Genomic DNA, 25,832 nt, shown 5'->3' on the forward strand with positions numbered 1-25,832 from the left:
TGGTGTAATACATTTTTATTGCTTTTTTCGCATTATCTCAGGATTGTATGTATAATACTGTCAAATTGAGTAAAACTTTACTTTTTGTTTTTGCAAACCTTGTCAAATGTTACTTTCCAGTAAAACCCTTAAAGATACATAACTTCAGGCGTTATTAGACATTTTGCATGTGTATTTTTGGAATTATGTTTCAAGAACTTTCTTATTGAGTGTGACAGTATACTGTCATAGTGAATAAAACCTAATTTCTGTATTTGTGAACCTTTCCAAAAAATTTGATTCTTGTAAAACTCACATAAATTCAATATTACAGGCTATTTTGGACAGATATTATGTTTGGTTTTGGAGTTATATCTATAAACCTTTCATATTTAGTATGACAAATATACATCTGTTTTGAATTACAAAACAACTTTATGTCTTTGCAAACCTTACAAATGATCATTTTTCTAGTACAACTGACAAACATGAATATCTCCAGACATTATAAGCCATTTTGCATGTGTTGTTTAGAAGTTATGTTTGAATACATTTTTATTGCTTTTTTCGCATTATCTCAGGATTGTAGGAACATTACTGTCTTATTGAATAAAAAAACTACTTTTTGCATTTGCAAGATTTTAAAAAGCATATGTTTCGAACAAAACTCTCGAAGATGCATTATTTCAGGCATTATTAGCAATTTTTCATGTGTGGTTTAGAAGTTATGTTCAAATAACTGGCATATTGAGTGTTACAGTATACAATCATATTGAGTAAAACCTAATTTTTGTAGTTGCAAACCATAGAAAAACAATCGTTTCTAGTAAAACTCACATTGATTCAATAGCACAGATATATTTAGACATTTTGCACGTTTGGATTAGGAATTGTGGTGTAATACATTTTTATTGCTTTTTTCGCATTATCTCAGGATTGTATGTATAATACTGTCAAATTGAGTAAAACTTTACTTTTTGTTTTTGCAAACCTTGTCAAATGTTTCGTTCCAGTAAAACTCTTAAAGATACATAACTTCAGGCGTTATTAGACATTTTGCATGTGTATATTTGGAATTATGTTTGAAGAACTTTCTAATTGAATGTGACAGTATACTGTCATAGTGAATAAAACCTAATTTCTGTATTTGTGAACCTTTCCAAAAAAATTGATTCTTGTAAAACTCACATAAATTCAATATTACAGGCTTTTTTGGACAGATATTATGTTTGGTTTTGGAGTTATATCTATAAACCTTTCATATTTAGTATGACAAATATACATCTGTTTTGAATTACAAAACAACTTTATGTCTTTGCAAACCTTACAAATGATCATTTTTCTAGTACAACTGACAAAGATGAATATCTCCAGACATTATAAGCCATTTTGCATGTGCTGTTTAGAAGTTATGTTTGAATACATTTTATTGCGTTTTTCGCATTATCTCAGGATTGTAGGAACATTACCGTCTTATTGAATAAAAAACTACTTTTTGCATTTGCAAGATTTTAAAAAGCATATGTTTCGAACAAAACTCTCGAAGATGCATTATTTCAGGCATTATTAGCAATGTTTCATGTGTGGTTTAGAAGTTATGTTCAAATAACTGTCATATTGAGTGTTACAGTATACAGTCATATTGAGTAAAACCTAATTTTTGTAGTTGCAAACCATAGAAAAACAATCGTTTCTAGAAAAACTCACATTGATTCAATATCACAGATATATTTAGACATTTTGCACGTTTGGATTAGGAATTATGTTGGAATACATTTTTATTGCTTTTTTCGCATTATCTCAGGATTGTAAGTATAATACTGTCAAATTGAGTAAAACATTACTTTTTGTTTTTGCAAACCTTGTCAAATGTTTCTTTCCAGTAAAACTCTTAAAGATACATAACTTCAGGCGTTATTAGACATTTTGCATGTGTATTTTTGGAATTATGTTTCAAGAACTTTCTTATTGAGTGTGACAGTATACTGTCATAGTGAATAAAACCTAATTTCTGTATTTGTGAACTTTTCCAAAAAACTTGATTCTTGTAAAACTCACATAAATTTAATATTATAGGCTTTTTTTTGACAGATATTATGTTTGGTTTTGGAGTTATGTCTATAAACCTTTCATATTTAGTATGACACATATGCATCTGTTTTGAATGATAAAACAACTTTATGTCTTTGCAAACCTTACAAATGATAATTTTTCTAGTACAACTGACAAAGATGAATATCTCCAGACATTATAAGCCATTTTGCATGTGTTGTTTAGAAGTTATGTTTGAATACATTTGTATTGCTTTTTTCGCATTATCTCAGGATTGTAGGAACTTTACTGTCTTATTGAATAAAAAACTACTTTTTGCATTTGCAAGATTTTAAAAAGCATATGTTTCGAACAAAACTCTCGAAGATGCATTATTTCAGGCATTATTAGCAATTTTCCATGTGTGGTTTAGAAGTTATGTTCAAATAACTGTCATATTGAGTGTTACAGTATACAGTCATATTGAGTAAAACCTAATTTTTGTAGTTGCAAACCATAGAAAAACAATCGTTTCTTGTAAAACTCACATTGATTCAATATCACAGATATATTTAGACATTTTGCACGTTTGGATTAGGAATTGTGGTGTAATACATTTTTATTGCTTTTTTCGCATTATCTCAGGATTGTATGTATAATACTGTCAAATTGAGTAAAACTTTACTTTTTGTTTTTGCAAACCTTGTCAAATGTTACTTTCCAGTAAAACCCTTAAAGATACATAACTTCAGGCGTTATTAGACATTTTGCATGTGTATTTTTGGAATTATGTTTCAAGAACTTTCTTATTGAGTGTGACAGTATACTGTCATAGTGAATAAAACCTAATTTCTGTATTTGTGAACCTTTCCAAAAAATTTGATTCTTGTAAAACTCACATAAATTCAATATTACAGGCTATTTTGGACAGATATTATGTTTGGTTTTGGAGTTATATCTATAAACCTTTCATATTTAGTATGACAAATATACATCTGTTTTGAATTACAAAACAACTTTATGTCTTTGCAAACCTTACAAATGATCATTTTTCTAGTACAACTGACAAACATGAATATCTCCAGACATTATAAGCCATTTTGCATGTGTTGTTTAGAAGTTATGTTTGAATACATTTTTATTGCTTTTTTCGCATTATCTCAGGATTGTAGGAACATTACTGTCTTATTGAATAAAAAAACTACTTTTTGCATTTGCAAGATTTTAAAAAGCATATGTTTCGAACAAAACTCTCGAAGATGCATTATTTCAGGCACTATTAGCAATTTTTCATGTGTGGTTTAGAAGTTATGTTCAAATAACTGGCATATTGAGTGTTACAGTATACAATCATATTGAGTAAAACCTAATTTTTGTAGTTGCAAACCATAGAAAAACAATCGTTTCTAGTAAAACTCACATTGATTCAATAGCACAGATATATTTAGACATTTTGCACGTTTGGATTAGGAATTGTGGTGTAATACATTTTTATTGCTTTTTTCGCATTATCTCAGGATTGTATGTATAATACTGTCAAATTGAGTAAAACTTTACTTTTTGTTTTTGCAAACCTTGTCAAATGTTTCGTTCCAGTAAAACTCTTAAAGATACATAACTTCAGGCGTTATTAGACATTTTGCATGTGTATATTTGGAATTATGTTTGAAGAACTTTCTAATTGAATGTGACAGTATACTGTCATAGTGAATAAAACCTAATTTCTGTATTTGTGAACCTTTCCAAAAACATTGATTCTTGTAAAACTCACATAAATTCAATATTACAGGCTTTTTTGGACAGATATTATGTTTGGTTTTGGAGTTATATCTATAAACCTTTCATATTTAGTATGAAAAATATACATCTGTTTTGAATTACAAAACAACTTTATGTCTTTGCAAACCTTACAAATGATCATTTTTCTAGTACAACTGACAAAGATGAATATCTCCAGACATTATAAGCCATTTTGCATGTGCTGTTTAGAAGTTATGTTTGAATACATTTTATTGCGTTTTTCGCATTATCTCAGGATTGTAGGAACATTACCGTCTTATTGAATAAAAAACTACTTTTTGCATTTGCAAGATTTTAAAAAGCATATGTTTCGAACAAAACTCTCGAAGATGCATTATTTCAGGCATTATTAGCAATTTTTCATGTGTGGTTTAGAAGTTATGTTCAAATAACTGTCATATTGAGTGTTACAGTATACAGTCATATTGAGTAAAACCTAATTTTTGTAGTTGCAAACCATAGAAAAACAATCGTTTCTAGTAAAACTCACATTGATTCAATATCACAGATATATTTAGACATTTTGCACGTTTGGATTAGGAATTATGTTGGAATACATTTTTATTACTTTTTTCGCAAATCTCAGGATTGTAAGTATAATACTGTCAAATTGAGTAAAACATTACTTTTTGTTTTTGCAAACCTTGTCAAATGTTTCTTTCCAGTAAAACTCTTAAAGATACATAACTTCAGGCGTTATTAGACATTTTGCATGTGTATTTTTGGAATTATGTTTCAAGAACTTTCTTATTGAGTGTGACAGTATACTGTCATAGTGAATAAAACCTAATTTCTGTATTTGTGAACCTTTCCAAAAAACTTGATTCTTGTAAAACACACATAAATTCAATATTACAGGCTTTTTTGGACAGATATTATGTTTGGTTTTGGAGTTATATCTATAAACCTTTCATATTTAGTATGGCAAATATACATCTGTTTTGAATTACAAAACAACTTTATGTCTTTGCAAACCTTACAAATGATCATTTTTCTAGTACAACTGACAAAGATGAATATCTCCAGACATTATAAGCCATTTTCCATGTGTTGTTTAGAAGTTATGTTTGAATACATTTTTATTGCTTTTTTCGCATTATCTCAGGATTGTAGGAACATTACTGTCTTATTGAATAAAAAACTACTTTTTGCATTTGCAAGATTTTAAAAAGCATATGTTTCGAACAAAACTCTCGAAGATGCATTATTTCAGGCATTATTAGCAATTTTTCATGTGTGGTTTGGAAGTTATGTTCAAATAACTGTCATATTGAGTGTTACAGTATACAGTCATATTGAGTAAAACCTAATTTTTGTAGTTGCAAACCATAGAAAAACAATCGTTTCTAGTAAAACTCACATTGATTCAATATCACAGGTATATTTAGACATGTTGCACGTTTGGATTAGGAATTGTGGTGTAATACATTTTTATTGCTTTTTTCGCATTATCTCAGGATTGTATGTATAATACTGTCAAATTGAGTAAAACTTTACTTTTTGTTTTTGCAAACCTTGTCAAATGTTTATTTCCAGTAAAACCCTTAAAGATACATAACTTCAGGCGTCATTAGACATTTTGCATGTGTATTTTTGGAATTATGTTTCAAGAACTTTCTTATTGAGTGTGACAGTATACTGTCATAGTGAATAAAACCTAATTTCTGTATTTGTGAACCTTTCCAAAAAATTTGATTCTTGTAAAACTCACATAAATTCAATATTACAGGCTATTTTGGACAGATATTATGTTTGGTTTTGGAGTTATATCTATAAACCTTTCATATTTAGTATGACAAATATACATCTGTTTTGAATTACAAAACAACTTTATGTCTTTGCAAACCTTACAAATGATCATTTTTCTAGTACAACTGACAAAGATGAATATCTCCAGACATTATAAGCCATTTTGCATGTGTTGTTTAGAAGTTATGTTTGAATAAATTTTTATTGCTTTTTTCGCATTATCTCAGGATTGTAGGAACATTACTGTCTTATTGAATAAAAAACTACTTTTTGCTTTTGCAAGATTTTAAAAAGCATATATTTCGAACAAAACTCTCGAAGATGCATTATTTCAGGCATTATTAGCATTTTTTCATGTGTGGTTTAGAAGTTATGTTCAAATAACTGTCATATTGAGTGTTACAGTATACAGTCATATTGAGTAAAACCTAATTTTTGTAGTTGCAAACCATAGAAAAACAATCGTTTCTAGTAAAACTCACATTGATTCAATATCACAGATATATTTAGACATTTTGCACGTTTGGATTAGAAATTATGTTGGAATACATTTTTATTGCTTTTTTCCCATTATCTCAGGATTGTAAGTATAATACTGTCAAATTGAGTAAAACATTACTTTTTGTTTTTGCAAACCTTGTCAAATGTTTCTTTCCAGTAAAACTCTTAAAGATACATAACTTCAGGCGTTATTAAACATTTTGCATGTGTATTTTTGGAATTATGTTTCAAGAACTTTCTTATTGAGTGTGACAGTATACTGTCATAGTGAATAAAACCTAATTTCTGTATTTGTGAACCTTTCCAAAAAACTTGATTCTTGTAAAACTCACATAAATTCAATATTACAGGCTTTTTTGGACAGATATTATGTTTGGTTTTGGAGTTATATCTATAAACCTTTCATATTTAGTATGACAAATATACATCTGTTTTGAATTACAAAACAACTTTATGTCTTTGCAAACCTTACAAATGATAATTTTTCTAGTACAACTGACAAAGATGAATATCTCCAGACATTATAAGCCATTTTGCATGTGTTGTTTAGAAGTTATGTTTGAATACATTTTATTGCTTTTTTCGCATTATCTCAGGATTGTAGGAACATTACTGTCTTATTGAATAAAAAACTACTTTTTGCATTCGCAAGATTTTAAAAAGCATATGTTTCGAACAAAACTCTCGAAGATGCATTATTTCAGGCATTATTAGCAATTTTTCATGTGTGGTTTAGAAGTTATGTTCAAATAACTGTCATATTGAGTGTTACAGTATACAATCATATTGAGTAAAACCTAATTTTTGTAGTTGCAAACCATAGAAAAACAATCGTTTCTAGTAAAACTCACATTGATTCAATATCAGAGGTATTTTTTGCACGTTTGGATTAGGAATTGTGTTGTAATACATTTTTATTGCTTTTTTCGCATTATCTAAGGATTGTAAGTATAATACTGTCAAATTGAGTAAAACATTACTTTTTGTTTTTGCAAACCTTGTCAAATGTTTCTTTCCAGTAAAACTCTTAAAGATACATAACTTCAGGCGTTATTAGACATTTTGCATGTGTATTTTTGGAATTATGTTTCAAGAACTTTCTTATTGAGTGTGACAGTATACTGTCATAGTGAATAAAACCTAATTTCTGTATTTGTGAACCTTTCCAAAAAATTTGATTCTTGTAAAACTCACATAAATTCAATATTACAGGCTATTTTGGACAGATATTATGTTTGGTTTTGGAGTTATATCTATAAACCTTTCATATTTAGTATGACAAATATACATCTGTTTTGAATTACAAAACAACTTTATGTCTTTGCAAACCTTACAAATGATAATTTTTCTAGTACAACTGACAAAGATGAATATCTCCAGACATTATAAGCCATTTTGCATGTGTTGTTTTGAAGTTATGTTTGAATACATTTTATTGCTTTTTTCGCATTATCTCAGGATTGTAGGAACATTACTGTCTTATTGAATAAAAAAACTACTTTTTGCATTTGCAAGATTTTAAAAAGCATATGTTTCGAACAAAACTCTCGAAGATGCATTATTTCAGGCATTATTAGCAATTTTTCATGTGTGGTTTAGAAGTTATGTTCAAATAACTGTCATATTGAGTGTTACAGTATACAGTCATATTGAGTAAAACCTATTTTTTGTAGTTGCAAACCACAGAAAAACAATCGTTTCTAGTAAAACTCACATTGATTCAATATCAGAGGTATTTTTTGCACGTTTGGATTAGGAATTGTGTTGTAATACATTTTTATTGCTTTTTTCGCATTATCTAAGGATTGTAAGTATAATACTGTCAAATTGAGTAAAACATTACTTTTTGTTTTTGCAAACCTTGTCAAATGTTTCTTTCCAGTAAAACTCTTAAAGATACATAACTTCAGGCGTTATTAGACATTTTGCATGTGTATTTTTGGAATTATGTTTCAAGAACTTTCTTATTGAGTGTGACAGTATACTCTCATAGTGAATAAAACCTAATTTCTGTATTTGTGAACCTTTCCAAAAAACTTTATTCTTGTAAAACTCACATAAATTCAATATTACAGGCTTTTTTTTGACAGATATTATGTTTGATTTTGGAGTTATGTCTATAAACATTTCATATTTAGTATGACAAATATACATCTGTTTTGAATTACAAAACAACTTTATGTCTTTGCAAACCTTACAAATGATCATTTTTCTAGTACAACTGACAAAGATGAATATCTCCAGACATTATAAGCCATTTTGCATGTGTTGTTTAGAAGTTATGTTTGAATACATTTTTATTGCTTTTTTCACTTTATCTCAGGATTGTAGGAACATTACTGTCTTATTGAATAAAAAACTACTATTTGCATTTGCAAGATTTTAAAAAGCATATGTTTCGAACAAAACTGCCGAAGATGCATTAGTTCAGGCATTATTAGCCATTTTGCATGTGTGGTTTAGAAGTTATGTTCAAATAACTGTCATATTGAGTGTTACAGTATACAGTCATATTGAGTAGAACCTAATTTTTGTATTTGCAAACCATAGAAAAACAATCGTTTCTAGTAAAACTCACATTGATTCAATATCACAGGTATTTTTAGACATTTTGCACGTTTGGATTAGGAATTATGTTGGAATACATTTGTATTGCTTTTTTCGCATTATCTGAGGATTGTAAGTATAATACTGTCAAATTGAGTAAAACTTTACTTTTTGTTTTTGCAAACCTTGTCAAATGTTTCTTTCCAGTAAAACTCTTAAAGATACATAACTTCAGGCGTTATTAGACATTTTGCATGTGTATTTTTGGAATTATGTTTCAAGAACTTTCTTATTGAGTGTGACAGTATACTGTCATAGTGAATAAAACCTAATTTCTGTATTTGTGAACCTTTCCAAAAAACTTGATTCTTGTAAAACTCACATAAATTCAGTATTACAGGCTTTTTTGGACAGATATTATGTTTGGTTTTGGAGTTATATCTATAAACCTTTCATATTTAGTATGACAAATATACATCTGTTTTGAATTACAAAACAACTTTATGTCTTTGCAAACCTTACAAATTATCATTTTTCTAGTACAACTGACAAAGATGAATATCTCCAGACATTATAAGCCATTTTGCATGTGTTGTTTAGAAGTTATGTTTGAATACATTTTATTGCTTTTTTCGCATTATCTCAGGATTGTAGGAACATTACTGTCTTATTGAATAAAAAACAACTTTTTGCATTTGCAAGATTTTAAAAAGCATATGTTTCGAACAAAACTCTCGAAGATGCATTATTTCAGGCATTATTAGCAATTTTTCATGTGTGGTTTAGAAGTTATGTTCAAAAAACTGTCATATTGAGTGTTACAGTATACAGTCATATTGAGTAAAATTTAATTTTTGTAGTTGCGAACCATAGAAAAACAATCGTTTCTAGAAAAACTCACATTGATTCAATATCACAGATATATTTAGACATTTTGCACGTTTGGATTAGGATTTATGTTGGAATACATTTTTATTGCTTTTTTCGCTTTATCTCAGGATTGTAAGTATAATACTGTCAAATTGAGTAAAACATTACTTTTAGTTATTGCAAACCTTGTCAAATGTTTCTTTCCAGTAAAACTCTTAAAGATACATAACTTCAGGCGTTATTAAACATTTTGCATGTGTATTTTTGGAATTATGTTTCAAGAACTTTCTTTTTGAGTGTGACAGTATACTGTCATAGTGAATAAAACCTAATTTCTCTATTTGTGAACCTTTCCAAAAAACTTGATTCTTGTAAAACTCACATAAATTCAATATCACAGGCTTTTTTGGACAGATATTATGTTTGGTTTTGGAGTTATATCTATAAACCTTTCATATTTAGTATGACAAATATACATCTGTTTTGATGTACAAAACAACTTTATGTCTTTGCAAACCTTACAAATGATCATTTTTCTAGTACAACTGACAAAGATGAATATCTCCAGACATTATAAGCCATTTTGCATGTGTTGTTTAGAAGTTATGTTTGAATACATTTTTATTGCTTTTTTCGCATTATCTCAGGATTGTAGGAACTTTACTGTCTTATTGAATTAAAAACTACTATTTGCATTTGCAAGATTTTAAAAAGCATATGTTTCGAACAAAACTCACGAAGATGCATTATTTCAGGCATTATTAGGAATTTTTCATTTGTGGTTTAGAAGTTATGTTTAAATAACTGTCATATTGAGTGTTACAGTATACAGTCATATTGAGTAAAACCAAATTTTTGTAGTTGCAAACCATAGAAAAACACTCGTTTCTAGTAAAACTCATATTGATTCAGTATCACAGGTATTTTTAGACATTTTGCACGTTTGGATTAGGAATTGTGTTGTAATACATTTTTATTGCTTTTTTCGCATTATCTAAGGATTGTAAGTATAATACTGTCAAATTGAGTAAAACATTACTTTTTGTTTTTGCAAACCTTGTCAAATGTTTCTTTCCAGTAAAACTCTTAAAGATACATAACTTCAGGCGTTATTAGACATTTTGCATGTGTATTTTTGGAATTATGTTTCAAGAACTTTCTTATTGAGTGTGACAGTATACTGTCATAGTGAATAAATTTCTGTATTTGTGGACCTTTCCAAAAAACTTGATTCTTGTAAAACTCACATAAATTCAATATTACAGGCTTTTTTGGACAGATATTATGTTTGGTTTTGGAGTTATATCTATAAACCTTTCATATTTAGTATGACAAATATACATCTGTTTTGAATTACAAAACAACTTTATGTCTTTGCAAACCTTACAAATGATCATTTTTCTAGTACAACTGACAAAGATGAATATCTCCAGACATTATAAGCCATTTTGCATGTGTTGTTTAGAAGTTATGTTTGAATACATTTTTATTGCTTTTTTCGCATTATCTCAGGATTGTAGGAGCATTACTGTCTTATTGAATAAAAAACTACTTTTTGCATTTGCAAGATTTTAAAAAGCATATGTTTCGAACAAAACTCTCGAAGATGCATTATTTCAGGCATTATTAGCAATATTTCATGTGTGGTTTAGAAGTTATGTTCAAATAACTGTCATATTGAGTGTTACAGTATAAGATCATATTGAGTAAAACCTAATTTTTGTAGTTGCAAACCATAGAAAAACAATCGTTTCTAGTAAAACTCACATTGATTCAATATCACAGATATATTTAGACATTTTGCACGTTTGGATTAGGAATTGTGGTGTAATATATTTTTATTGCTTTTTTCGCATTATCTCAGAATTGTATGTATAATACTGTCAAATTGAGTAAAACTTTACTTTTTGTTTTTGCAAACCTTGTCAAATGTTTCTTTCTAATAAAACTCTTAAAGATACATAACTTCAGGCGTTATTAGACATTTTGCATGTGTATTTTTGGAATTATGTTTCAAGAACTTTCTTATTGAGTGTGACAGTATACTGTCATAGTGAATAAAACCTAATTTCTGTATTTGTGAACCTTTCCAAAAAATTTGATTCTTGTAAAACTCACATAAATTCAATATTACAGGCTATTTTGGACAGATATTATGTTTGGTTTTGGAGTTATATCTATAAACCTTTCATATTTAGTATGACAAATATACATCTGTTTTGAATTACAAAACAACTTTATGTCTTTGCAAACCTTACAAATGATAATTTTTCTAGTACAACTGACAAAGATGAATATCTCCAGACATTATAAGCCATTTTGCATGTGTTGTTTTGAAGTTATGTTTGAATACATTTTATTGCTTTTTTCGCATTATCTCAGGATTGTAGGAACATTACTGTCTTATTGAATAAAAAAAACTACTTTTTGCATTTGCAAGATTTTAAAAAGCATATGTTTCGAACAAAACTCTCGAAGATGCATTATTTCAGGCATTATTAGCAATTTTTCATGTGTGGTTTAGAAGTTATGTTCAAATAACTGTCATATTGAGTGTTACAGTATACAGTCATATTGAGTAAAACCTAATTTTTGTAGTTGCAAACCATAGAAAAACAATTTTTTCTAGTAAAACTCACATTGATTCAATATCACAGATATATTTAGACATGTTGCACGTTTGGATTAGGAATTGTGTTGGAATACATTTTTATTACTTTTTTCGCATTATCTCAGGATTGTAAGTATAATACTGTCAAATTGAGTAAAACATTACTTTTTGTTTTTGCAAACCTTGTCAAATGTTTCTTTCCAGTAAAACTCTTAAAGATACATAACTTTAGGCGTTATTAGACATTTTGCATTGTATTTTTGGAATTATGTTTCAAGAACTTTCTTATTGAGTGTGACAGTATACTGTCATAGTGAATAAAACCTAATTTCTGTATTTGTGAACCTTTCCAAAAAACTTGATTCTTGTAAAACTCACATAAATTCAATATTACAGGCTTTTTTGGACAGATATTATGTTTGGTTTTGGAGTTATATCTATAAACCTTTCATATTTAGTATGACAAATATACATCTGTTTTGAATTACAAAACAACTTTATGTCTTTGCAAACCTTACAAATGATCATTTTTCTAGTACAACTGACAAAGATGAATATCTCCAGACATTATAAGCCATTTTGCATGTGTTGTTTAGAAGTTATGTTTGAATACATTTTTATTGCTTTTTTCGCATTATCTCAGGATTGTAGGAACATTACTGTCTTATTGAATAAAAAACTACTTTTTGCATTTGCAAATGTTTAAAAAGCATATGTTTCGAACAAAACTCTCGAAGATGCATTATTTCAGGCATTATTAGCAATTTTCCATGTGTGGTTTAGAAGTTATGTTTAAATAACTGTCATATTGAGTGTTCCAGTATACAGTCATATTGAGTAAAACCTATTTTTTGTAGTTGCAAACCACAGAAAAACAATCGTTTCTAGTAAAACTCACATTGATTCAATATCAGAGGTATTTTTTGCACGTTTGGATTAGGAATTGTGTTGTAATACATTTTTATTGCTTTTTTCGCATTATCTCAGGATTGTAAGTATAATACTGTCAAATTGAGTAAAACATTACTTTTTGTTTTTGCAAACCTTGTCAAATGTTTCTTTCCAGTAAAACTCTTAAAGATACATAACTTCAGGCGTTATTAGACATTTTGCATGTGTATTTTTGGAATTATGTTTCAAGAACTTTCTTATTGAGTGTGACAGTATACTCTCATAGTGAATAAAACCTAATTTCTGTATTTGTGAACCTTTCCAAAAAACTTTATTCTTGTAAAACTCACATAAATTCAATATTACAGGCTTTTTTTTGACAGATATTATGTTTGATTTTGGAGTTATGTCTATAAACATTTCATATTTAGTATGACAAATATACATCTGTTTTGAATTACAAAACAACTTTATGTCTTTGCAAACCTTACAAATGATCATTTTTCTAGTACAACTGACAAAGATGAATATCTCCAGACATTATAAGCCATTTTGCATGTGTTGTTTAGAAGTTATGTTTGAATACATTTTTATTGCTTTTTTCACTTTATCTCAGGATTGTAGGAACATTACTGTCTTATTGAATAAAAAACTACCATTTGCATTTGCAAGATTTTAAAAAGCATATGTTTCGAACAAAACTGCCGAAGATGCATTAGTTCAGGCATTATTAGCCATTTTGCATGTGTGGTTTAGAAGGTATGTTCAAATAACTGTCATATTGAGTGTTACAGTATATAGTCATATTGAGTAGAACCTAATTTTTGTATTTGCAAACCATAGAAAAACAATCGTTTCTAGTAAAACTCACATTGATTCAATATCACAGGTATTTTTAGACATTTTGCACGTTTGGATTAGGAATTATGTTGGAATACATTTTTATTGCTTTTTTCGCATTATCTGAGGATTGTAAGTATAATACTGTCAAATTGAGTAAAACTTTACTTTTTGTTTTTGCAAACCTTGTCAAATGTTTCTTTCCAGTAAAACTCTTAAAGATACATAACTTCAGGCGTTATTAGACATTTTGCATGTGTATTTTTGGAATTATGTTTCAAGAACTTTCTTATTGAGTGTGACAGTATACTGTCATAGTGAATAAAACCTAATTTCTGTATTTGTGAACCTTTCCAAAAAACTTGATTCTTGTAAAACTCACATGAATTCAATATTACAGGCTTTTTTGGACAGATATTATGTTTGGTTTTGGAGTTATATCTATAAACCTTTCATATATGCAAGATGGCGGCGCCCGGACGGGCTGCGACACTGCGGTGCTCTTGCTAAAGATGGAACATTTGGCGGAAATGCCGGACAGTTCTGCATACTTCATGGCTGGCTCGCATCGTGGTCACTCCGTGATCACGTACGACCGCCAGACACTTCTGGATATGGACATATTGGGCCGTTTTGGACTGATAGACGCGGGCGTGCTAAACATGCTAACTAGCATGGGGATACATCGGCGGCTACATCCAGCGGCCTGTGAAGCAGGGGAGTCTAGTAGCAGCGGGGGCCGTCTACGGAGCAGACGCCAGCGGTGTGATCGGAAACGCGGATGTCGAGCGGGGCTAAAAACAAAGCAGAAGGCTAATCCCCACAGTACACCACTTCCCTCCACCCTGAAGACGGATTTAGATGGAAAATGCGAGACTACTGGTCTGGGTAAGGAGTCTGTTAAATTAGAACAAGTTTTTTCTGCTTTGAGTGTTTCAGAGTTGGACATGTGTTTTACTGAGGTGGCTAACTATGATGCGTGCAGTTTATCAAAGCAACAAACAAACAATCGGAAAATCCCCGTTACTGAGGAGGCTAACTATGATGCGTGCAGTTTATCAAAGCAACAAACAAACAATCGGAACATCCCCGTTACTGAGGTGGCTAACCATGATGCGTGCAGTTTATCAAAGCAACAATCAAACAATCGGAACATTCCCGTCGTATCAATTCCTAGATATGGTCGTAATTATACTGAATGCACTGGGCATAATAAACACAACATTATTAATATTGCTACTACGGATAATTTGATCAAAAATTCCCTAAAACAGCCCACTACCTATAATGTAGGTTTTTTAAACATAAGATCATTGTCTCCCAAAACGTTGTTAGTTAATGATATTATCAGAGACAACAATCTTAACGTCATCGGTCTCAGCGAAACCTGGCTTAAACCAAACGACTTTTTTGCGCTAAATGAGGCATGTCCTCCTAACTTTACACATGCGCATATTGCCCGTCCGCTTAAAAGGGGTGGGGGGGTCGCACTAATATACAACGAAAACTTTAACCTTAGTCCTAACATAAATAATAAATATAAATCGTTTGAGGTGCTTACTATGAGGTCTGTCACACCGCTGCCTCTACACCTGGCTGTTATCTACCGCCCCCCAGGGCCCTGTTCGGACTTTATCAATGAATTCTCAGAGTTCGTTGCTGATCTAGTGACACACGCCGATAATATAATCATAATGGGGGACTTTAATATCCACATGAATACCCCATCGGACCCACCGTGCGTAGCGCTCCAGAGTATAATTGATAGCTGTGGTCTCACACAAATAATAAATGAACCCACGCATCGCAACGGTAATACGATAGACCTAGTGCTTGTCAAGGGGATCACCGCTTCCAAAGTTACGATACTCCCGTATACTAAAGTATTGTCCGATCATTACCTTATAAAATTCGAGGTTCAGACGCATGTTCGTCAAACTAATAATAATAATAACTGCTATAGCAGCCGCAACATTAATACGGCCACAACGACAACTCTTGCTGACCTACTGCCCTCGGTAATGGCACCATTCCCAAAGTATGTGGGCTCTATTGATAACCTCACTAACAACTTTAACGACGCCCTGCGCGAAACCATTGCTAACATAGCACCACTAAAGTTAAAAAAGGCTCCAAAAAAGCGCACCCCGTGGTTTACAGAAGAAACTAGAGCTCAGAAATTATTATGCAGAAAGCTGGAACGCAAATGGCGCACGACTAAACTTGAGGTGCACCATCAAGCATTTAGTGATGGTTTAATAACTTATAAACGCATGCTTACCTTAGCTAAAGCTAATTATTACTCAAATCTCATCCACCGTAATAAAAACGATCCTAAATTTTTGTTTAGTACGGTAGCATCGCTAACCCAACAAGGGACTCCTTCCAGTAGCTCCACCCACTCAGCTGATGACTTTATGCAATTCTTTAGTAAGAAAATTGAAGTCATTAGAAAGGAGATTAAAGACAATGCGTCCCAGCTACAACGGGGTTCTATTAACACTGACACGATTGTATATACGGCGGATACTGCCCTCCAAAATAGTTTCTCTCGTTTTGAGGAAATAACATTAGAGGAATTGTTACAACGTGTAAATGGAATAAAACAAACAACATGTTTACTTGACCCTCTTCCTGGGAAACTGATCAAGGAGCTCTTTGTATTATTAGGTCCATCAGTGCTAAATATTATAAACTTATCACTTTCCTCGGGCACTGTTCCCCTAGCATTCAAAAAAGCGGTTATTCATCCTCTCCTTAAAAGACCTAACCTCGATCCTGACCTCATGGTAAACTACCGACCGGTGTGTCACCTTCCCTTCATTTCAAAAATCCTCGAAAAAATTGTTGCGGAGCAGTTAAATGAACACTTAGCGTCTAACAATCTATGTGAAACCTTTCAATCCGGTTTCAGGGCAAATCACTCGACGGAGACAGCCCTCGCAAAAATGACTAATGATCTATTGCTAACGATGGATTCTGATGCGTCATCTATGTTGCTGCTCCTCGATCTTAGCGCTGCTTTCGATACCGTCGATCATAATATTTTATTAGAACGTATCAAAACACGAATCGGTATGTCAGACTTAGCCCTGTCTTGGTTTAACTCTTATCTTACTGATAGGATGCAGTGTGTCTCCCATAACAATGTGACCTCGGACTACGTTAAGGTAACGTGTGGAGTTCCCCAGGGTTCGGTCCTTGGCCCTGCACTCTTCAGCATCTACATGCTGCCGCTAGGTGACATCATACGCAAATACGGTGTTAGCTTTCACTGTTATGCTGATGACACCCAACTTTACATGCCCCTAAAGCTGACCAACACGCCGGATTGTAGTCAGCTGGAGGCGTGTCTTAATGAAATTAAACAATGGATGTCCGCTAACTTTTTGCAACTCAACGCCAAAAAAACGGAAATGCTGATTATCGGTCCTGCTAGACACCGAACTCTATTTAATAATACAACTCTAACATTTGACAACCAAACAATTAAACAAGGCGACACGGTAAAGAATCTGGGTATTATCTTCGACCCAACTCTCTCCTTTGAGGCACACATTAAAAGCGTTACTAAAACGGCCTTCTTTCATCTCCGTAATATCGCTAAAATTCGCTCCATTCTGTCCACTAAAGACGCTGAGATCATTATCCATGCGTTTGTTACGTCTCGCCTCGACTACTGTAACGTATTATTTTCGGGTCTCCCCATGTCTAGCATTAAAAGATTACAGTTGGTACAAAATGCGGCTGCTAGACTTTTGACAAGAACAAGAAAGTTTGATCACATTACGCCTGTACTGGCTCACCTGCACTGGCTTCCTGTGCACTTAAGATGTGACTTTAAGGTTTTACTACTTACGTATAAAATACTACACGGTGTAGCTCCATCCTATCTTGCCGATTGTATTGTACCATATGTCCCGGCAAGAAATCTGCGTTCAAAGGACTCCGGCTTATTAGTGATTCCCAAAGCCCAAAAAAAGTCTGCGGGCTATAGAGCGTTTTCCGTTCGGGCTCCAGTACTCTGGAATGCCCTCCCGGTAACAGTTCGAGATGCCACCTCAGTAGAAGCATTTAAGTCTCACCTTAAAACTCATTTGTATACCGTAGCCTTTAAATAGACTCCCTTTTTAGACCAGTTGATCTGCTGTTTCTTTTCTTTTTCTTCTATGTCCCACTCTCCCTTGTGGAGGGGGTCCGGTCCGATCCGGTGGCCATGTACTGCTTGCCTGTGTATCGGCTGGGGACATCTCTGCGCTGCTGATCCGCCTCCGCTTGGGATGGTTTCCTGGTGGCTCCGCTGTGAACGGGACTCTCTCTGCTGAGTTGGACCCGCTTTGGACTGGACTCTTGCGACTGTGTTGGATCCATTGTGGATTGAACTTTCACAGTATCATGTTAGACCCGCTCGACATCCATTGCTTTCCTCCTCTCTAAGGTTCTCATAGTCATTATTGTCACCGACGTCCCACTGGGTGTGAGTTTTCCTTGCCCTTATGTGGGCCTACCGAGGATGTCGTGGTGGTTTGTGCAGCCCTTTGAGACACTAGTGATTTAGGGCTATATAAGTAAACATTGATTGATGATTGATATTTAGTATGACAAATATACATCTGTTTTGAATTACAAAACAACTTTATGTCTTTGCAAACCTTACAAATGATCATTTTTCTAGTACAACTGACAAAGATGAATATCTCCAGACATTATAAGCCATTTTGCATGTGTTGTTTAGAAGTTATGTTTGAATACATTTTATTGCTTTTTTCGCATTATCTCAGGATTGTAGGAACATTACTGTCTTATTGAATAAAAAACAACTTTTTGCATTTGCAAGATTTTAAAAAGCATATGTTTCGAACAAAACTCTCGAAGATGCATTATTTCAGGCATTATTAGCAATTTTTCATGTGTGGTTTAGAAGTTATGTTCAAAAAACTGTCATATTGAGTGTTACAGTATACAGTCATATTGAGTAAAATTTAATTTTTGTAGTTGCGAAACATAGAAAAACAATCGTTTCTAGAAAAACTCACATTGATTCAATATCACAGATATATTTAGACATTTTGCACGTTTGGATTAGGATTTATGTTGGAATACATTTTTATTGCTTTTTTCGCTTTATCTCAGGATTGTAAGTATAATACTGTCAAATTGAGTAAAACATTACTTTTTGTTATTGCAAACCTTGTCAAATGTTTCTTTCCAGTAAAACTCTTAAAGATACATAACTTCAGGCGTTATTAAACATTTTGCATGTGTATTTTTGGAATTATGTTTCAAGAACTTTCTTTTTGAGTGTGACAGTATACTGTCATAGTGAATAAAACCTAATTTCTCTATTTGTGAACCTTTCCAAAAAACTTGATTCTTGTAAAACTCACATAAATTCAATATCACAGGCTTTTTTGGACAGATATTATGTTTGGTTTTGGAGTTATATCTATAAACCTTTCATATTTAGTATGACAAATATACATCTGTTTTGATATACAAAACAACTTTATGTCTTTGCAAACCTTACAAATGATCATTTTTCTAGTACAACTGACAAAGATGAATATCTCCAGACATTATAAGCCATTTTGCATGTGTTGTTTAGAAGTTATGTTTGAATACATTTTTATTGCTTTTTTCGCATTATCTCAGGATTGTAGGAGCATTACTGTCTTATTGAATAAAAAACTACTTTTTGCATTTGCAAGATTTTAAAAAGCATATGTTTCGAACAAAACTCTCGAAGATGCATTATTTCAGGCATTATTAGCAATTTTTCATGTGTGGTTTAGAAGTTATGTTCAAATAACTGTCATATTGAGTGTTACAGTATAAGATCATATTAGGTAAAACCTAATTTTTGTAGTTGCAAACCATAGAAAAACAATCGTTTCTAGTAAAACTCACATTGATTCAATATCACAGATATATTTAGACATTTTGCACGTTTGGATTAGGAATTGTGGTGTAATACATTTTTATTGCTTTTTTCGCATTATCTCAGAATTGTATGTATAATACTGTCAAATTGAGTAAAACTTTACTTTTTGTTTTTGCAAACCTTGTCAAATGTTTCGTTCCAGTAAAACCCTTAAAGATACATAACTTCAGGCATTATTAGACATTTTGCATGTGTATTTTTGGAATTATGTTTGAAGAACTTTCTAATTGAATGTGACAGTATACTGTCATAGTGAATAAAACCTAATTTCTGTATTTGTGAACCTTTCCAAAAAACTTGATTCTTGTAAAACTCACATAAATTCAATATTACAGGCTATTTTGGACAGATATTATGTTTGGTTTTGGAGTTATATCTATAAACCTTTCATATTTAGTATGACAAATATACATCTGTTTTGAATTACAAAACAACTTTATGTCTTTGCAAACCTTACAAATGGTCATTTTTCTAGTACAACTGACAAAGATGAATATCTCCAGACATTATAAGCCATTTTGTATGTGTTGTTTAGAAGTTATGTTTGAATACATTTTATTGCTTTTTTCGCATTATCTCAGGATTGTAGGAACATTACTGTCTTATTGAATAAAAAACTACTTTTTGCATTTGCAAGATTTTAAAAAGCATATGTTTCGAACAAAACTCTCGAAGATGCATTATTTCAGGCATTATTAGCAATTTTTCATGTGTGGTTTAGAAGTTATGTTCAAATAACTGTCATATTGAGTGTTACAGTATACAATCATATTGAGTAAAACCTAATTTTTGTAGTTGCAAACCATAGAAAAACAATCGTTTCTAGTAAAACTCACATTGATTCAATAGCACAGATATATTTAGACATTTTGCACGTTTGGATTAGGAATTGTGGTGTAACACATTTTTATTGCTTTTTTCGCATTATCTCAGGATTGTATGTATAATACTGTCAAATTGAGTAAAACTTTACTTTTTGTTTTTGCAAACCTTGTCAAATGTTTCGTTCCAGTAAAACTCTTAAAGATACATAACTTCAGGCGTTATTAGACATTTTGCATGTGTATATTTGGAATTATGTTTGAAAAACTTTCTAATTGAATGTGACAGTATACTGTCATAGTGAATAAAACCTAATTTCTGTATTTGTGAACCTTTCCAAAAAAATTTATTCTTGTAAAACTCACATAAATTCAATATTACAGGCTTTTTTGGACAGATATTATGTTTGGTTTTGGAGTTATATCTATAAACCTTTCATATTTAGTATGACAAATATACATCTGTTTTAAATTACAAAACAACTTTATGTCTTTGCAAACCTTACAAATGATCATTTTTCTAGTACAACTGACAAAGATGAACATCTCCAGACATTATAAGCCATTTTGCATGTGTTGTTTAGAAGTTATGTTTGAATACATTTTTATTGCTTTTTTCGCATTATCTCAGGATTGTAGGAACATTACTGTCTTATTGAATAAAAAACTACTTTTTGCATTTGCAAGATTTTAAAAAGCATATGTTTCGAACAAAACTCTCGAAGATGCATTATTTCAGGCATTATTAGCAATTTTTCATGTGTGGTTTAGAAGTTATGTTCAAATAACTGTCATATTGAGTGTTACAGTATACAGTCATATTGAGTAAAACCTAATTTTTGTAGTTGCAAACCATAGAAAAACAATCGTTTCTAGTAAAACTCACATTGATTCAATATCACAGATATATTTAGACATTTTGCACGTTTGGATTAGGAATTATGTTGGAATACATTTTTATTGCTTTTTTCGCATTATCTCAGGATTGTAAGTATAACACTGTCAAATTGAGTAAAACATTACTTTTTGTTTTTGCAAACCTTGTCAAATGTTTCTTTCCAGTAAAACTCTTAAAGATACATAACTTCAGGCGTTATTAGACATTTTGCATGTGTATTTTTGGAATTATGTTTCAAGAACTTTCTTATTGAGTGTGACAGTATACTGTCATAGTGAATAAAACCTAATTTCTGTATTTGTGAACCTTTCCAAAAAACTTGATTCTTGTAAAACGCACATAAATTTAATATTATAGGCTTTTTTTTGACAGATATTATGTTTGGTTTTGGAGTTATGTCTATAAACCTTTCATATTTAGTATGACAAATATGCATCTGTTTTGAATGATAAAACAACTTTATGTCTTTGCAAACCTTACAAATGATCATTTTTCTAGTACAACTGACAAAGATGAATATCTCCAGACATTATAAGCCATTTTGCATGTGCTGTTTAGAAGTTATGTTTGAATACATTTTATTGCGTTTTTCGCATTATCTCAGGATTGTAGGAACATTACTGTCTTATTGAATAAAAAACTACTTTTTGCATTTGCAAGATTTTAAAAAGCATATGTTTCGAACAAAACTCTCGAAGATGCATTATTTCAGGCATTATTAGCAATTTTTCATGTGTGGTTTAGAAGTTATGTTCAAATAACTGTCATATTGAGTGTTACAGTATACAGTCATATTGAGTAAAACCTAATTTTTGTAGTTGCAAACCATAGAAAAACAATCGTTTCTAGTAAAACTCACATTGATTCAATATCACAGATATATTTAGACATTTTGCACGTTTGGATTAGGAATTATGTTGGAATACATTTTTATTGCTTTTTTCGCATTATCTCAGGATTGTAAGTATAACACTGTCAAATTGAGTAAAACATTACTTTTTGTTTTTGCAAACCTTGTCAAATGTTTCTTTCCAGTAAAACTCTTAAAGATACATAACTTCAGGCGTTATTAGACATTTTGCATGTGTATTTTTGGAATTATGTTTCAAGAACTTTCTTATTGAGTGTGACAGTATACTGTCATAGTGAATAAAACCTAATTTCTGTATTTGTGAACCTTTCCAAAAAACTTGATTCTTGTAAAACTCACATAAATTTAATATTATAGGCTTTTTTTTGACAGATATTATGTTTGGTTTTGGAGTTATGTCTATAAACATTTCATATTTAGTATGACAAATACGCATCTGTTTTGAATGATAAAACAACTTTATGTCTTTGCAAACCTTACAAATGATCATTTTTCTAGTACAACTGACAAAGATGAATATCTCCAGACATTATAAGCCATTTTGCATGTGCTGTTTAGAAGTTATGTTTGAATACATTTTATTGCGTTTTTCGCATTATCTCAGGATTGTAGGAACATTACTGTCTTATTGAATAAAAAACTACTTTTTGCATTTGCAAGATTTTAAAAAGCATATGTTTCGAACAAAACTCTCGAAGATGCATTATTTCAGGCATTATTAGCAATTTTTCATGTGTGGTTTAGAAGTTATGTTCAAATAACTGTCATATTGAGTGTTACAGTATACAGTCATATTGAGTAAAACCTAATTTTTGTAGTTGCAAACCATAGAAAAACAATCGTTTCTAGTAAAACTCACATTGATTCAATATCACAGATATATTTAGACATTTTGCACGTTTGGATTAGGAATTGTGGTGTAATACATTTTTATTGCTTCTTTTGCATTATCTCAGGATTGTATGTATAATACTGTCAAATTGAGTAAAACTTTACTTTTTGTTTTTGCAAACCTTGTCAAATGTTTCTTTCCAATAAAACTCTTAAAGATACATAACTTCAGGCGTTATTAGACATTTTGCATGTGTATTTTTGGAATTATGTTTCAAGAACTTTCTTATTGAGTGTGACAGTATACTGTCATAGTGAATAAAACCTAATTTCTGTATTTGTGAACCTTTCCAAAAAATTTGATTCTTGTAAAACTTACATAAATTCAATATTACAGGCTTTTTTGGACAGATATTATGTTTGGTTTTGGAGTTATATCTATAAACCTTTCATATTTAGTATGACAAATATACATCTGTTTTGAATTACAAAACAACTTTATGTCTTTGCAAACCTTACAAATGATAATTTTTCTAGTACAACTGTCAAAGATGAATATCTCCAGACATTATAAGCAATTTTGCATGTGTTGTTTAGAAGTTATGTTTGAATACATTTTATTGCTTTTTTCGCATTATCTCAGGATTGTAGGAACATTACTGTCTTATTGAATAAAAAACTACTTTTTGCATTTGCAAGATTTTAAAAAGCATATGTTTCGAACAAAACTCTCGAAGATGCATTATTTCAGGCATTATTAGCAATTTTTCATGTGTGGTTTAGAAGTTATGTTCAAATAACTGTCATATTGAGTGTTACAGTATACAATCATATTGAGTAAAACCTAATTTTTGTAGTTGCAAACCATAGAAAAACAATCGTTTCTAGTAAAACTCACATTGATTCAATAGCACAGATATATTTAGACATTTTGCACGTTTGGATTAGGAATTGTGGTGTAATACATTTTTATTGCTTTTTTCGCATTATCTCAGGATTGTATGTATAATACTGTCAAATTGAGTAAAACTTTACTTTTTGTTTTTGCAAACCTTGTCAAATGTTTCGTTCCAGTAAAACTCTTAAAGATACATAACTTCAGGCGTTATTAGACATTTTGCATGTGTATATTTGGAATTATGTTTGAAGAACTTTCTAATTGAATGTGACAGTATACTGTCATAGTGAATAAAACCTAATTTCTGTATTTGTGAACCTTTCCAAAAAAATTGATTCTTGTAAAACTCACATAAATTCAATATTACAGGCTTTTTTGGACAGATATTATGTTTGGTTTTGGAGTTATATCTATAAACCTTTCATATTTAGTATGACAAATATACATCTGTTTTGAATTACAAAACAACTTTATGTCTTTGCAAACCTTACAAATGATCATTTTTCTAGTACAACTGACAAAGATGAATATCTCCAGACATTATAAGCCATTTTGCATGTGTTGTTTAGAAGTTATGTTTGAATACATTTTTATTGCTTTTTTCGCATTATCTCAGGATTGTAGGAACATTACTGTCTTATTGAATAAAAAACTACTTTTTGCATTTGCAAGATTTTAAAAAGCATATGTTTCGAACATAACTCTCGAAGATGCATTATTTCAGGCATTATTAGCATATTTTCATGTGTGGTTTAGAAGTTATGTTCAAATAACTGTCATATTGAGTGTTACAGTAAACAGTCATATTGAGTAAAACCTAATTTTTGTAGTTGCAAACCATAGAAAAACAATCGTTTCTAGTAAAACTCACATTGATTCAATATCACAGATATATTTAGACATTTTGCACGTTTGGATTAGGAATTATGTTGGAATACATTTTTATTGCTTTTTTCGCATTATCTCAGGATTGTAAGTATAACACTGTCAAATTGAGTAAAACATTACTTTTTGTTTTTGCAAACCTTGTCAAATGTTTCTTTCCAGTAAAACTCTTAAAGATACATAACTTCAGGCGTTATTAGACATTTTGCATGTGTATTTTTGGAATTATGTTTCAAGAACTTTCTTATTGAGTGTGACAGTACACTGTCATAGTGAATAAAACCTAATTTCTGTATTTGTGAACCTTTCCAAAAAACTTGATTCTTGTAAAACTCACATAAATTCAATATTACAGGCTTTTTTGGACAGATATTATGTTTGGTTTTGGAGTTATATCTATAAACCTTTCATATTTAGTATGACAAATATACATCTGTTTTGAATTACAAAACAACTTTATGTCTTTGCAAACCTTACAAATGATAATTTTTCTAGTACAACTGACAAAGATGAATATCTCCAGACATTATAAGCCATTTTGCATGTGTTGTTTAGAAGTTATGTATGAATACATTTTTATTGCTTTTTTCGCATTATCTCAGGATTGTAGGAACATTACTGTCTTATTGAATAAAAAACTACTTTTTGCATTTGCAAGATTTTAAAAAGCATATGTTTCGAACAAAACTCTCGAAGATGCATTATTTCAGGCATTATTAGCAATTTTTCATGTGTGGTTTAGAAGTTATGTTCAAATAACTGTCATATTGAGTGTTACAGTATACAATCATATTGAGTAAAACCTAATTTTCGTAGTTGCAAACCATAGAAAAACAATCGTTTCTAGTAAAACTCACATTGATTCAAT

Source organism: Nerophis ophidion, linkage group LG17 (assembly GCF_033978795.1).
Source record: "Nerophis ophidion isolate RoL-2023_Sa linkage group LG17, RoL_Noph_v1.0, whole genome shotgun sequence".
In the NCBI taxonomy this organism is placed as follows: Eukaryota; Metazoa; Chordata; class Actinopteri; order Syngnathiformes; family Syngnathidae; genus Nerophis; species Nerophis ophidion.